The sequence below is a fragment of the Chanodichthys erythropterus genome, chromosome 10 (assembly GCF_024489055.1).
Source record: "Chanodichthys erythropterus isolate Z2021 chromosome 10, ASM2448905v1, whole genome shotgun sequence".
Lineage (NCBI taxonomy): Eukaryota > Metazoa > Chordata > Actinopteri > Cypriniformes > Xenocyprididae > Chanodichthys > Chanodichthys erythropterus.
Window position 1 is genome coordinate 35,534,147 of NC_090230.1, and position 16,534 is coordinate 35,550,680.

Genomic DNA, 16,534 nt, shown 5'->3' on the forward strand with positions numbered 1-16,534 from the left:
TCGCTGACAGATATCTGTAGAGCTGCGGGCTGGGCGACACCTAACACGTTCGCTAGGTTTTATAGCCTACGTGTAGAGCCGGTATCCTCGCGTGTACTCGCATCCACTAGTCGGTAGACGTGTTGTACCCACTCTAAGTGTCGGCTTGCAATGCCATTCCCGCCACTGGCCGGATACGTGCATACTTCCACTCCAGTCGTGTTCCCCGCTTGGCGAACCCTGTCGAGTTCCTCCGCCTCCCCCTTCGGCTCGGACATTGCGGAGTGTCTGATGCCAGGCCTACATCCGTCGCTGACGCTGTCTGTTGGCTGGGGCCCATATGTCGTGACCCCTCTACGTGAGCGGTCCCATATGTGTATTTTCCACGGTTTAAAACTCCCTACGGGCCGAGTCCGTGTCTTTCCCTTAGCAGAGCCAGCCCTGCTGTCACCTGTCAGATGAGTCTCCCCCTAACCAGGTGGAGCCATCCCAGGGACTCCATATGCGTACTGCCCCCCCGGGCCAGTCCATGTGTGTATTTCCCACGTAAACTCCTCCCCCATTGGGTAGGTAGTGGTCTCCGCAGCGTCCCTTACGGGTTCGCTTCCCCAGTGTGTCTAGTTTACTTAGTGGGTAGTGGTTAGACAGCAGTAGACTCTCTTGGTGTAAGCTCGCCCCCTTCACCGCCAGCCGGTGCTATGGGCGGCTGAGCTTGCGCTGGGCACTGGAAGGGGTTTCGTAACTGTGGCGCTTTAGTTGGGATCCCAATTCGTCGGTCACTACTGACGTACGCCGAACGTGACCGACTGAAAGGGAACGTCTCGGTTACGTATGTAACCCTCGTTCCCTGAAGGAGGGAACGGAGACGTACGTCCCGTCGCCATAGTTTCTGTACCCTCGCTGTAGCGCGGACACCAGTTGTCTCCTCAGCGAAAAACAGAGTGCGATTGCATCTGCTTCCTATTTATATACACCTGACGGGGGCGGTGCGCATTATGCAAATATCGCACACCAATTCCATTGGCTTGTTTTAGTTTACACGAAGATGATAGGGCTCTCTAAGCGATATCCCAATTCGTCGGTCACTACTGACGTACGTCTCCGTTCCCTCCTTCAGGGAACGAGGGTTACATACGTAACCGAGACGTTTTTCTTTACAAAGTGACATTGCCATCTACTGGCCTGGCAGTGTAATACAGCATATTTTTTTTAGTTGTTTTAATATAAACAGGGATCATTTTGACTTTTTATCTTGATTTTTATCAGAATCAAGTACTCCAAAGTGCCGTGCTGTGCCGTTTTTTGAAGATTAAAATTTTCTTTCTATTCCACAACAACATATTTCTGCATGTTTCAGGCCTTACAATGGTTGGTTTGCCTCTTTTACTGTGTCTAGGCACTTAGGTGTTCTGAACAGGCAAGCAGAAGTGTTATTTAAAAGCATTCGAGACAAGGCCATTCAGGAACGGTTTAATGCAGAAATACTTAATGTGTCTATGTGCCTTTTCTTTATGTCTCTTCTTTTTTCTCTCTCATTTCAGGCATCTTTCATTCATGAATATATTTGATGTGAAATTGTTCATCATCTTTTGCTGTTATACATCTGCTCACAACCCTGAGTGTTCCACTCTGATCTCTTGCCACTTTTCAAGTTTTCTTCAAGTTGCTGCACTTTTGACTTTGCAATGCTTTTTTTCTCTTTGGTCTGTCATTTTTAAATGCACTTATATTTTTCAGCAGGTCATCAATTCCCTTCTTCACATAAAATTTAAATAAGGATTCTGGGTGAACCTGAAATCCTGACAAGAACATGCCAGTTCATATTTTATACAAAAATAAAAGGGGGAAAAAAATTTGGGGTCAGTAAAAAAAAAGAAGAACTTTTATTCAGCAAGGATGCATTAAATGTATCAAAATTGGTAGTAAAGACATTTATATTGTTAAAACAAAAATTCAAAGAAATGCTATAATATAATATAATATAATATAATATAATAAAAAATATTAAGCAGCCATTTTTAAATAGAAAATAGTAATTTTAAACTGTAATAATCTTACAATATTACTGTTTTTACTGTATTTTTGACACAGAAGAGACTACCTTCAAAGGCAATAAAATTGCTTTTGCAAAAATCCCCCTTATTAACAAAAAACTTTTTAACTGTAATGCATATAAATATTTTCTGCAACTACTGTATATATATATGTTTTACATTTAAATTTATATTTATTTAAATTGTGAAACATTTAAGCTGATTTAAACATAACAAATATAAATATATATGAGAGGACAAAAAATGCACAAATTAAACATCTGGATGCTTTACATAGTAAAAAAATAATAATAAATAATAAAAATATATATATATATATATATATATATATATATATATATATATATATATATATATATGTGGGGGGAATGTGTTAAATTGTCATAAAATTTCATATTTTTCTTCTGATTTGAATGGGAGAAATGTCAAGATTCCCCTTTCTGTTCTGTTGAAACTTTTGTCAGTATCTCAAGAAACTTTCTTGTCTTTCATCTAGAGTAAAGCTAATGACCATCTGGGAAATGTACACTCTCATCGATGTCACATCGACATGTTTGGAGGAAACTGCTGCTGAGTATTTGTTCACGGTATCATTCATTATTTGGAGGCCATTATGATGCGGCACGCCTCATCTCCTGCTCGGAGTGGAAGCCGTCTGTGCTGTAGGCTTCCCTTGACTTTCAAGAGCGGAAGGATCTTTTGAAGGAGAAGAGGCAGAGAGGGTTCAATCGATCTCCTCCTCGAAGAAAATTTTGAAATGGGCTTCTCTTTTATTTAGCAACAGGGCCGTCAGTCATCAAAGCAGCGAGGGAAGAGAGGAGAAGGGACAGATGGGATCATACGTGAATGTAAATGAAGATCAGGAGCGCCGTGAAGGTTACAACCACCACTGAACTTCAGCAACTGTTGATCCAGACATCTGTATCATTAGTTCCAAGTGCCATTCGCTCGAGTCGCTTTATGAAAGCGTTGAGCTGAAGAATGAAAATGACACGGCCCTTAAAGCACAAAAGCTTGAAGGTCATCTCACATTTGATATTCATCTTGAGAGATGCTCAAATATTCTCATGGTCACGATATGGAATATATAAAGGACTTGAGGTGATAACTGATTCTTACTTGATGAAAGAGCTGTGAGCATCTCTTACCTTGACAAAGCCATTGTTATAGTCTGGAGAAAGCACAGGAAACCCAATATTAGATCATTATTTTTTTAGTCATTAGTGAGGAAATCAAGCAGCGTTGGCTCTCATAGTAAGAAAAGTTACATTTCAGTGTTAACTAAACCAAAACTTCACTCAAAAGCACTGATTTGTGATTGAATCATTCAGCTTTTTATGAACCGAATTTGAACAGATTAATTGATGAGATTATGCTCAAAGATTAGGATCGTTTACAAATCAGACATTACTTCTGATTTTAAATGTAATCACATGATTTTCCTTTGATATTGCTTTTGTGTCTTTTTTAAGTTTAAAAGCTCCAGTCACCATTGATTGTAATTGCTTGGAACGGAATGACCAGCAAAATCTTCAGAATGTTGCATTTCGTTCAAAAATATTAAAGGAACACTTTTTAATCAGAGAACAGCATCAAGTCAGTTAAACTCCTGGAATATTGATCTGATCAGTTAGGTAGCAGAGGGGGTTGTTAATCAGTTTCAGTTGCTTTGGTGTTATTGACATTAACAAGAGGTGCACTAGATGAGCACAACAATGAGACGACTCCCCAAACAGGAATGGTGACATTTTTTTCCTTACTCATCCTTTCTGACTGGTTTTCACAAGTTTTGCATTTGGCTACATGAGGCGATACCTGGACCCTACAGAGCTTGCATAGGCAGTCCAACTCCTCCAGGATGGCACATCAATACGTGCCATTGCCAGAAGGTTTGCTGGGTCTCCCAGCACAGTCTCAAGAGCATGGAGGAGATTCCAGGAGAAAGACAGTTACTCTAGGAGAGCTGGACAGGGCCGTAGAAGGTCCTTAACCCATCAGCAGGACCGGTATCTGCTCCTTTGTGCAAGGAGGTGGTGGGTCAGTGATGGTCTGTGGAGGCATATCCATTGAGGGACGCACAGACCTCTACAGGCTAGACAATTGCACCCTGACTGCCATTAGGTATCGGGATAAAATCATTGGATCTATTGTCAGAACATATGCTGGTGCAGTGGGTCCTGGGTTCCTCCTGGTGCACGACAATGCAGCAGGCATTGGCTGTTTCTCAATATGCGTTCTTCAGCGATCTTGCGTCCTTGTGTTCTTGCTTTACGTCATCGTCAACCGTCGAAGTTCATTCCAATACTCAAGAACGCAAGAACGGAGGACGCATGAAAGTACCCGGATGTGTTCTTGATATCGAGGATGCACCGAATGCAAACTTGAGGGAATCGAACCGTTAAAAATCCCAGAAGACGCTGCGGCGGTCGACGTACGGAAGCCTGCTTTGAAGTTCTCGTGAGATTCCAGCTAACGTTACAAGCTCGCAAATACGTGACGGCTCGTGAAAGTAAACCGTTTGTTTCGCTTAATTTTAATAAAATGATAACCTGAAGAAAGCCTGCAGTTTATTGACATATAAAAAATTATCTTAACATTGACAAAGCATACAGCCAAAGGCTACTCATTTTCATAAATACACGCGGTGAAATAAAAAGATAATTATATGAAAACAATGTCTATAATTATATGAAATATTTTTTTTGAACAGGTTATGACATTTGTTTGTGATGTTATGTTGTATTTAGGCTACTGTGCATTAGCCACTTATAATATGCTGGGACGGTCAGTTGGTCAGTTGAGCAACAAGATCGCAGCACATCTCAATTCTCAAATGATGCGTTCTCTGTCCTCGTGTCCTTCCGAGATCGTTCTTTCAAGGTCGCCTGGCAAGACCGGACTCCACGAGAACGCAAGTCTGTTCTCTGCGTTCTTGGAATTGAGAAACAGCCAGTGTCATGTGGTGAGAGTGTGCGGGCAGTTCCTGGAGGATGAAGGAAGTGATACCATTGAATGGCCCCCATGCTCGACTGACCTAAATCCAATAGAACACCTCTGGAACATTATGTTTCGGTCCATCATATGCCGCCAGGTTGCACCTGACTGTCCAGAAGCTCAGTGATGCCCTGGTCCAGATCAGGGAGGAAATACCCCAGGACACCATCCGTCATCACATTAAGGCAGGGACACATGTTGTCAGGCATGCATACAAGCACATGGGAGCCATACAAACTACTGAGTACCATTTTGAGTTGCTGTGATTTTCAGTCCTCTGTAGGTTGATCATTTTCATTTGCATCAAACAATCTGGCATCCTTTCATTCCTAACACATTACCCTGTCCGTATCAGTATAGATATCCAGCGTGATATTTTTCCCCATTGAGATCTGGGGCCCGTTCTTCGTACGTTGCTAACTCAGTTAGCTGGATTTGATGGTTGACGATTTGGCATGATCTTGGATCATTTGGTTCTTCGAAGCTCATCCTAGACTTGCTGTCATAGCAACAGGTCCGTAAGCTCAAACCTGCTCGGGAGCAGACTTATTTTATGTAAACAGGATTAGATTGTATCTTTTCAAGCGGAGGTGATGTTTAAAGTCTGTCCCAGCCTCTGCTACTTTCCCACAAGAGTACCCTAATGTAAACCAGGGACAATAATAATGATTTAAAAATAAATTTGCAAATAACACTATAGTGTCATAATATAGACACCGACAATTTTACTCTGTGAGAGATTCATTAGTGAGGGAATAATTACGTAATATTTTTTATTGGAGTTTTACACACATGATGTACAGATGTCTATGCCGTACATGCATTTGTGCATTTGAACCGCGACATATATTATGGGAGTGGCTTGATGAAGGGCAGGAGATGCAGATAACTTGATCTTGACCCTTAAGAAACTTTAATTAATGCTGTCAAATATGCTTCAAAGGTAAATTAGTTGCTAATTACAACATTGAAATAAAAAATTGAATGTACAAATAATAAAAATTGTGAATATATCCTAAATAATTGGGTAATCATGTAAAAAAAAAAAAATAGTGCACATTTCATTTATCTAACATTTATGTCATTCTTCTGTCATTTATTCGCTTGGCTGTTTCCTTATGTCTAGAAATTCGAAAAAGTTTTTCGTCAGGTGTCTTTTCTCATTCTATGATGTCATTACGTTGCCGTCTTGACTCCAGCCAATCGCTGCATTGCTGATCAATGTTTCTACTATCGATACATATCCCCTTTTAAGCCAACACATGAATGCGCAGTTATCTCAGATAACTTAATCCAGCGATACTAATCATACACAACAGGTGTGTTTGAAGAACCCAATTAGCTGGATCATGATTAGCACGATGATATCATCTTGGATGTGTCATTTGATCTCGGATGTAATAAGCGACGTACGAAGAACGGGCCCCTAATATTGTTTATATATATATATATATATATATATATATATAAAATATTGTTTTTATATATATATATATATATACAATATTACATATACATTATATATATATATATATACATATATATATATATATATATATATATATATATATATATATGTGAGCAATATCACACTCGTAGCCGTGCGATATGGCTGTATATCAGCACGCTGTGATTCGTCCGTAGGTAATCACAGGGTGCTGATATACAGCCATATCGCACGGCTACGAGTGTGATATTGCGTTTATACAACAGTTCGCCGGCACGAGTGTGTAAATAAATAAGAACAACAACGGACTGTCTTTAAAACCCTCTTTTGTGCAGCACTACTTCCTTCCGCCATGGATTCAAATCTCAATTTGACAGTTGGACCAAGCCTCCGTTACTAATTCTAAAATGTCACTTTAGAACTAGTAACGAAGGAACGTTGAGTCGCTTCATTGAAACACATTGAATTTTCTACAGTATTACAGAGAGAGAGAGAGAGAGAGAGAGAGAGAGAGAGAGAGGCTGTTACCTGTGTCTGGTATATTGCATTACATTCATTCATCAAGTCGATGTCTATAATATTACATCCTTTATACAAGTCCGTTTGAATGTCCGCTGAGGTAAGCGATCTTTGTATTTGTCTTTTTTTCAGCTTTGGGAATTTTCCATTCAACACCACAGTGCTAAAACAACTTCCTTTTGCAAAAGTTCCTTTCAATTTAAAAGTCTCAATGACTAATTCTCCTGTAAAGTGTTGCCGCCATCTAATGGCATATTAATGTAATGTTCACTCAATCCATATTACTTAATGGACATATTTATATAAAATAATATTTATTGAACAACATATAAGCACATTTGTACAGTTCAGTCAAACATAAAGCTCTAGTTATGAAAAAAAAATAGGTCACCATTTACGCTGGTATGTGGGTTTTACAAATATTTAACAAATGAAAAGGATTTTAAAGAGCTTGTGACAAAACCTCCTAGCTCCATTGGATCCTCAAACTGTCAATCAAGCCTCATTAATCCGCCTCACTTCGTGAATGAAGTGCGCACGCAGTTTGGACATCTCCTCTGTGCAATGCAAAGGTAAATAAAGATCTGATGTTTGAAAAAAAAAATTGTAAAGCGTTTTCTTTACTCAAAAAAACATATGTTTATAAAGTTTAATGTTTTACATATTTGAAGCGGAGAAGAGTCTGATATGTCCCGTCTAGTTGTAGTCAATGTGCTATATAAGGATGTAACGTAACGTTTATTATTATTAAATTTAATATAGCACAATTCTAGTTGCTCTGTAACAAATAATAGATTAATAAGACCAAAGATTGCCCGTTCTGTGTACTCAAATTGAATTATGTCTCGTGTTTAACCACTATAAGAGCCAGCGGCAAATCCCCGAGGCACTGGCCGAGATGAAGCTGTTCTCGGCGGTTACAGAAGCACTGAACGGCCGCTGACGCACTCGAGATCGCATCTCCGAAAACGTCAAAAGAAATTGTAAAATAGGCGCTGTTATTAAATATGAGTCACATATTTCAGGTCTAAACAACTACATTCTCGTCTAAAAAACTATTAAAACTACAGTTCGTGGTACAAGAAGTAGTATTTGTAAAAATTACGGTTGATTTGATCGGTCGCCATGGCGGTCACTTCAAGCGGAGTGATACAAACGGTGAAAAGGCAGTAGGAGTGCTGTTATCACTGAAATATCGCATGGCTATCAGCCAATCAGATTCGAGAAGCAGACAGAACTGTTGTTTAATTTTATTATATATATATATATATATATATATATATATATATATATATATATATATATATATATATATATATATATATATAATGTTATACACACACACACAATAATTATTATTCAATAATACAATACATTTACAATGCAGACAATTTTTGACTCTAACATTATGTAGTCCTCAGCAGCAACCTTCTCTTGCAGAATCTATTATGTTGTTTCCATGTACCTGACAGTATTTTAATTAAGGTGTTCCCTTTAAACATATTTTTGAAATTTGAAATTCGTAGAACTGCACAAGCCACTTCTGCAGCGGTGCTTTGTCAGCATGTTTAAAAATGTCTTCACGTATCAACAACACAGAATCGATGGGCTCAGAATGTGTGTGCCATGAGACTGCTCGAGGATTTCACTGTTATCTGACCGATTCAGACACACTGTAGCCCTGATGTACACTGAAAATATGTGACAGAGATGAATGTGTGTACTGTGCATTTCCATATAGACCACATAGAGTAGGCTACAAACCTGCAGTGCAGAAACTCTCATCTGTCCTGTATGAAATGACACACAGGCTGCACGTGTGCATGCAGCGCATTCTGAATTCCCAACTTGCTGCATAAAAAGACAATTTATTTCTGCTATAGCTACAAAAAAAAAAAAAAACACACTGCAGTCTTGTTACATAAGCATGGGGTGGCTTTGGAGAAGACTGAGGTGTTTTGTTGTTGTTGTTTTGAAGACTAGAAATATAGATACAGTAAGATTCAATCAAAAAATGAACATAAAAAGTAGTAAGCTACACAACATATTTAAAGGGTTAGTTCACCCAAAAATGAAAATTATCCCATGATTTACTCACCCTTAAGCCATCCAAGGTGTATATGACTTCATTATTTCAGACGAACACAATCAGAGTTATATTAAAAAATATCCTGGCTCTTCCAGTTTTATAATGGTAGTGAATAGTAACTTTGATTTTCATTTTAGACTTCTAATTTGTGACCAGTGTTTTATTTTGCTCTATCCTCTGAGCTTACGTGTTCATCAATACATCAATACATACACGCGTTGGGTCAGATGTCACTCCGCCGGCAATATTTTTCTAACAAAAACGCATCGTTTCACTTCAGAAGGCCTTTATTAACCCCCTGGAGCTGTATGGATTACTTTGTCTTACCCCTGTATATTCAAACAGAAGACAGTTGTTTTAAATTTTAATAATATTTCACAATATATTGTTTTTCTGTGTTATATATATATATATATATATTCCCCAATGCTGAATGAGACGACTCAGAACACACTTATTTTTTTTACGCTTGTTAGAGAGAAATCTTTCATTCTTCTTCAGCAGCTCTTGCTAATGAGTGAAGTGAGCGAGTGTTTTTTTGAGAGGATTCAGGTGTTTAAATGAGCATTGTGTGTTGGGACTCTCTGCTTGAGCTGTACGTGTGAGGAACAGGCAGATTGTCGGACAAATGAAGGGCCCAGACATCTTGTTGCTCCGAGGATTGGCTAATTGAGCAAAAAAATATGTTGGCATTCTGCGCACACAATACAGATGTGTTTGAAAAAGCTGTCAGGATGACTCCATTTGAATAATAATCGTATGTCCTCTTTAACATATGCTAATTGTGTTCATTATTAATTAATTACAGGCAGGAAAAGAACTTTTTCAGCAGCCTTCAAGTGCCAAACAACATGGAAATTACGTTTTTCTTTTTGTCAGTCTGTGAGAGTGAAGATGCGGAAAAACATCATATTTGCACCTCTGTATTTAGTGCGAGTGGGCGAAATAATAACCCAGTTTAATTTACTGATAACACTGTTTTTGCATGACTAAATCTCTTCAAAGACCAGTAAAATTACCACTACACTTTTGTGATTTATTTTTTCCATCTATTGTGTGCTTTGAAATGTTTTTGAATTTTGAAGTGAATGCACTTATCCAAAGTAAACCACTTGTACACGACAAAGCGCTCCGCCATTGTCCAGTATGTTTACCCACAATACCTCAATTCATTTTATAGCCCATATTTAAATGTATGACAGAATGATGTGCTCTTTTAATGCAGCTTGTGTCACAGAAAGCTTTGAAAAAATCTCACATAGTACATTACAATATCTCATATTGCATTTTTGACTGTGCCCCGTGAGCGGCGGACCGTGATCTGATTCGGTCGTTCATGCTCCATAATGCATGCCTGTCTTTAGCAGGTCAGACGCATGGCTGCGGTTCAGTGCGCACACAAGCAGGAGCTATTAGTGATGGACAAGAGAGAGGCAGAGACCTGACATACAGACTGAACCCACATGACCGTGCTGAGGACCTGTGCCCGCGCTCTGCAGATAAAAGGTCTGATTCACGCAAACATGTTTTGCTTGATTGAAGTTGGCATGAAAAAGAAATGTGCACTAGTATTTTCCCTATTGTGAGGTTTATCTGAGTGAAATGGCTTCTCAAACAAGAAATAATGAAAGGTGGGACTAGATTTTGTCCATGGGAAATTTATTGAATGGTTATGGTTTGCTTTTGGATCTCATATGAGTGCCATTTGTGCCTTTAAATCATCAGAGAAGAGAAGAGAAGAGAAGAGAAGAGAAGAGAAGAGAAGAGAAGAGAAGAGAAGAGAAGTTGTTTCAAAATGGAGGGAAAGTTATTTTGATTAAAGGTGCCCTAGAATCAAAAATTGAATTTATATTGGCATAGTTAAATAACAAGAGTTCAGTACATGGAAAAGACATACAGTGAGTCTCAAACTCCATTGTTTCCTCCTTCTTATAAAAATCTCATTTGTTTAAAAGACCTCCGAAGAACAGGCGTAACATAATTTGTTATGTAACAGTCGGGATCATTAATATATACGCCCCCAATATTTGCATATGCCAGCCCATGTTCAAGGCATTACACAAGGGAGCGCGCGATTTAAAGGAGCCGCAGCCAGAATCGGTGCATAGTTAATGATGCCCCAAAATAGGCAGTTAAAAAATATAATAAAAAAAAAATCTATGGGGTATTTTGAGCTGAAACTTCACAGACACATTCAGGGGACACCTTAGACTTATATTACATCTTGTATAAACTAGTTCTAGGGCACCTTTAAAGATTATGAGGGCACATAAATAAAAAAAATGACATGTAACTTAATCATTTATAATAAATACTGCAATATTCAATAAAAAAAAAGAATAAAAAAACAAGAATGGACAATTTTGATTTTATGATGACTTTAAAGCCCTCAGTTAATGATGATTCAAACACATTACAATATTGGGAGCATAAAGGTGCAAATGTGTAAAATTCAGGGAGGATCTATTGACAGAAATGCAATATAATATATATAACTATGTTTTCAGTGGTACATAAAGACCTTGCATAATGAACCATTATGTTTTTATTACCTTAGAATGAGCCATTTCTGTCTACTGGTTCACCCTCCATGTTGCCATCATGTGCCGACATGTTTCTACAGCAGACCTAAATGGGCAAACAAAACTCCAACTACTCTGGGTAAGATTCTGTTATAAATCTGAAATTTATATAACTAACTGTAAACATAAGACAGTTTGAAACCAAGCAATTAAGCGTCATGAATAGTTTATATATCATATGCAAGTATAGCACCAACAACCCAACAAACAAACAAACAAATGAATCAGGGCAGGCAGATATCATTCACAAAACCAGGAATCAATAAACAGTCCAAAAGGTCCAAAGGGCAGGCGGCAGAGATTCGTACACGGGGAACAGACAGGATCAGAAACAGGCAGACAGACAGGGTAATTAACTCTCTGAAATGTACACAGGGTGAAACAAGACCTCGCCAAGTGTGTGTGTGTGTGTGTGTGTGAGTGAAATGTAACAGAGTTAACAAGACTTCGCAATGATGTGTGGTGAATGAGAGTCTTTTATGGTTCGGTTATTGTGCTGCAGCTAGGTTCGGTGATTAGTGATTAGTGTGGAGTGTGTGCAGGTGACTGGCAGGGAGGATTATGGGAATTGGAGTCTGGGAAGTGACAGGAATCGTGACAAATATTGCTAAAAAAATTAATTGTCTTTTAAATCCCAACTGAGCAAGCCTGAGGTGACAGTGGCAAGGAACCCAAACACAATCAGAAATGGAGAGAAAAAAAAACCTTCGGAGAAACCAGACTCGGTTGAAGAGTAAATTATGGTAATAAGTATACATGTGATACTGCCTTATAATAAACTAAAAGAAATTATTCTAGAAGGCAGTATAATTATTTTGAGCTCTCAAGCAGCCTTCAGCGCACCTTCTGCGGTCTATAGGTAGCTCACAGGTTTGAGAACAGAGCTCATCTCACACTCGTGTTCCCAGCAGCAGCTGCTGGTCGATAGACGGTAATCTAAAATGACTGCACTGTTGTTGTGAGGTGTTGTTTTATACCCAATGTGAAATACTCCTGTACTCTGATATCATCTCAGACACCTCTGGAGCAACTAGAATGCTGTTTAGATTGAAAACCACCTAAATTCCATCTGTTAATAACCAATGTTACTTTGTTGTACATAGAAGCTGGGGAATTGCAAGAAAATTTCTACCCAACTAACTGCTGTTTACGACTGGAAACTTATATAGCATGTCTGTAGTAGATAATAGATAATAATGTGTTTGTGTTGTATTTTTTTATTATTATTTAGATATATGTAAAGTAAACATTAAGCAAATTTTATTTGTTTTTCAAATTATTTTTTATTATATAAATAATAAATAATAATATTGATAATTCTCAAAGGGGAATTATAAATGTGTATTAAATAAATATTTAATATAAACATTTAATAATAATAAAAATAATAATAAAATTATCATTTGAATTATTTACATTGTATTAATTATTTTAATTATTATAATTTTATATTTTTTATTTTATATTATTATTTTATTATTAATAATAATTAGTATTGTTTATTAACAATGATAATAATAATAATAATTTTCAGTTTATATTATTATTTTATTATTAATAATAATTAGTATTGTTTATTAACAATGATAATAATAATAATAATAATAATTTTCAGTTAGACTATATTGCAAATATAAATATGTATTAAATATAATAAATATTTAATTAAACTCCTAAATAAAATATTAAATATAATAATACATGTTAGTCATATAATTAATGATATTTTAAAATAATTTAATTATGTAATTCATACACTCTAAAAAATGCTGGGTTAAAAACAACCCAAGTTGGGTTGAAAATGGACAAACCCAGTGATTGGGTTGTTTTAACCCAACTGTTGGGTTAAATGTTTGCCCAACCTGCTGGGCAGTTTTATTTAACCCAACTATTGTTTGAAAATGACTATATGGCTGACTTAAAATGAATCTAAAATGAAATTAAAATGTTCATTTATTAAACATATTAATAAATGTTAATTTTTAAGATATTTTGGGTTCATTTTAAGTAAGCAATACTGTAATTTTTAAACAATAGTTGAGTTAAGTAAAACTACCCAGCAGGTTGGGCAAACATTTAACCCAACTGCTGGGTTAAAACAACCCAATCGCTGGGTTTGTCCATTTTCAACCCAACTTGGGTTGTTTTTAACCCAGCAATTTTGTATAACCCAGTGTATGACTAACCTGTATTATTATTATTTATCTTAAAATATTTGATTTACGTGTTTAATTAAATATGTATTATATTTAATACATATTTATATGTGCAATATAGTCCATATGAAAATTAATAATAATAATAATTACATATTTAAATTATTTCAAAATATTCTACTATTGCCTTTTTATTATTTTATATTGCTGTTATATTGCTATTATTCATAGTTACAATACAGTTCCCAGTGAAATGTCCATGCTGTTTGATTTATGGTTGTAATTTCTGATTTGGTGCTTGTCTTGCTTTAGGTTAGCATGTGTCATTTAACTTCAGCTACACCATCTGAGCCCAAGAAGCATCTTTCTCTCTTGACTGTCATTTTCCTGCATTTGGGTATATCTGTTTTCTATAATTAAATAAACAATTAACGTCACTGACTTGCTGGTGCACATACAGAATCATAAAGAAAAATGACGGACAATATTTTCTTTCTATCCTCTTTTGATGTAGTTTTGTGCTGTCTTGTGTGGCCGTGCTCCATCGTGCTGGTTTAGATATGCATTATTGGATTGCCAATGCATGAAACAACGGTTTACTGGCCGAATGATGCTGATCTCACGCTGTATTGACGGAGGGGAGCAGTGAAGACTGCGCCTCATAAAATATCGAACATAGCAACAAATTAAATTGGCCTGCTAGAATATCTGCTTTATTTTTCTCTGCACAGCTTTCATTGAAAAGGACTGAATGTTCAATCGTTTGAGCGTCTCTTATGGAAATATTTATTTGAGCTCTGCAATTCCTTTCTTTTGCTGTTAAGATTGAATTGCAAATGATACATTTGGTTCTTGGCAACTAAAATGCATTCAGTATGCTAGAGAAACATTTTAACTGATTTTTAAGACCCTGGATGGCAACTTCCACTTTAAGACTGTTTTATTTCTAGATGCGTGTTCTTGTATAATGCAAGCGTCAGCTAATTTAGGAGAACACAGTGTTCCAGATGAAATCTCATGCAAAGTTGTGCCGGGTACAGTAGATAGTCTTGAGTATAGAGCCTGTAGCATGAATTGGATTTAATAATCCCCAGAGTAACCACTGAATTCTGTGTCCCATTTCCATTTTCCTTTGTAATTAAAGTGTGTGCTAAGATTGAGAACACCCTTCTTAAGGGAGATAGTGTAATTACTTTACATTTGTTTGTAGCTTTAGGTACAGTAAGTATGTATAGTATCTGTAAAAATAAAATTGAGAAAGGGACAGTGTGACACATTTTGCATATTATCCATATGTGTGAGTTTGTGCCAGATTATATATTATATGACACTGTTTACATTTGTTTTGTTTTGTGTTTTACTGTTTATATTTCGATGGCAGGTCCCTTTTTGTGACAACATGCCCCGTTATTGGAGATGTTTGCTATTTTTGTAGCCAATACTTTAAGGTATGTGCCTGCCTACACTGCAAAAAATGATTTCTTTTTAATATATTTTTATTTTAGTCTTGTTTTACATTTAAAAATATTGAAATGGTAAAATATATAAATTGTATAACTCTCGAATCTTCATGTCTGTAGTAAATAAATAAGTAAATAAGTAAGTAAATTATTTTTATTTTTATTACTACTGCTACTACTAATCATAATAATAATATTAATGATAATTGTAATTTTTAGAGGGGAATTGTAAATATAAATATTTAATATAAGCATTTAAATATAATAATAATAATAATAATAATAATAATAATAATAAATATTATCATAATGAATTATATATTTAAATTAATTATTTATTTTAAAATAATTAATAAAAATATTTAATACATAATTTTATATTTTTATTTTTAACAATAATAATTACTGTTTATAATAATTATTATTAAATTTATTTTATTATTAATAATATTTATAATTTTTTAGATTGACTATATTGTAAATATATGTATTAAATATAATAAATATTTAATTAAACATCTAAATAACAAAACTATAAAAATTAAGTGAGTTTAAAGCAATGAAAAAATATCTATCAATGGAGTAAGAAAAATAAAATGAATTCAAAGGGAGATTATTTTACTTTTTTATTGTTTTAAGATAAAAATTTTCAACTTAATGTCTTACATTTACTTGAGAAGCAAAATTATCTTGACTAAAGAATGTTTAGATAATTGTACTGGAAAACAAGAGAAAATACTGAGTAAGAAAGGAATATTTTTACAGTGAATACACTAAAAAAATATTTACATGATTAATCACAACATTTATTCTTTTGTCAAATGTACAGATAACGTAATATTTTGAGTTTCTGTAGATTAAATCAATTGCCTTCATTGTATTAACTCAAAATTTTAATTTCAGTGAACTCAAAGGCAACCAGGTAACTTACTTTAAGTTAAACCAACAATTCATTTTTACAGAGTACAGAAATTGAAGCCTGATAAATATTAACTGCATTAAGTTTGACAATTAGTCCCAATTATATACTTTCCCACTAGAGAAGTACATCCAAATTAGGAATGCTTCAGAGAATGTTAACCTGGATAATAAACTCCTCTTTGATTTCCACCCGGGTCCTGTGAGGCGCTTCATTGTTTGAAGGCAGATCTTTGAAGCACGAAGGGCTGTACTGTGAATGTTGAGATCTGAAAACCTTTGTGGTACCACTGCAGAAAATGAGAACACAGGCAGCGTGTACCACAAGGGCGGGCC

The 16,534-nt window shown here is 35.9% G+C and overlaps 1 long non-coding RNA gene across 1 annotated transcript in view; it reads right to left on the minus strand.

The window, feature by feature from the left end:
- Nucleotides 1-10,769: 10,769 nt before the first annotated feature.
- LOC137029448 (uncharacterized) overlaps nucleotides 10,770-16,534 on the minus strand; it is a 40,079-nt gene continuing 34,314 nt past the window's right edge. The window contains exon 3 of the long non-coding RNA XR_010896294.1: nucleotides 10,770-10,793. This is a non-coding gene — a long non-coding RNA (uncharacterized lncRNA). The remainder of the gene's footprint in view (nucleotides 10,794-16,534) is intronic.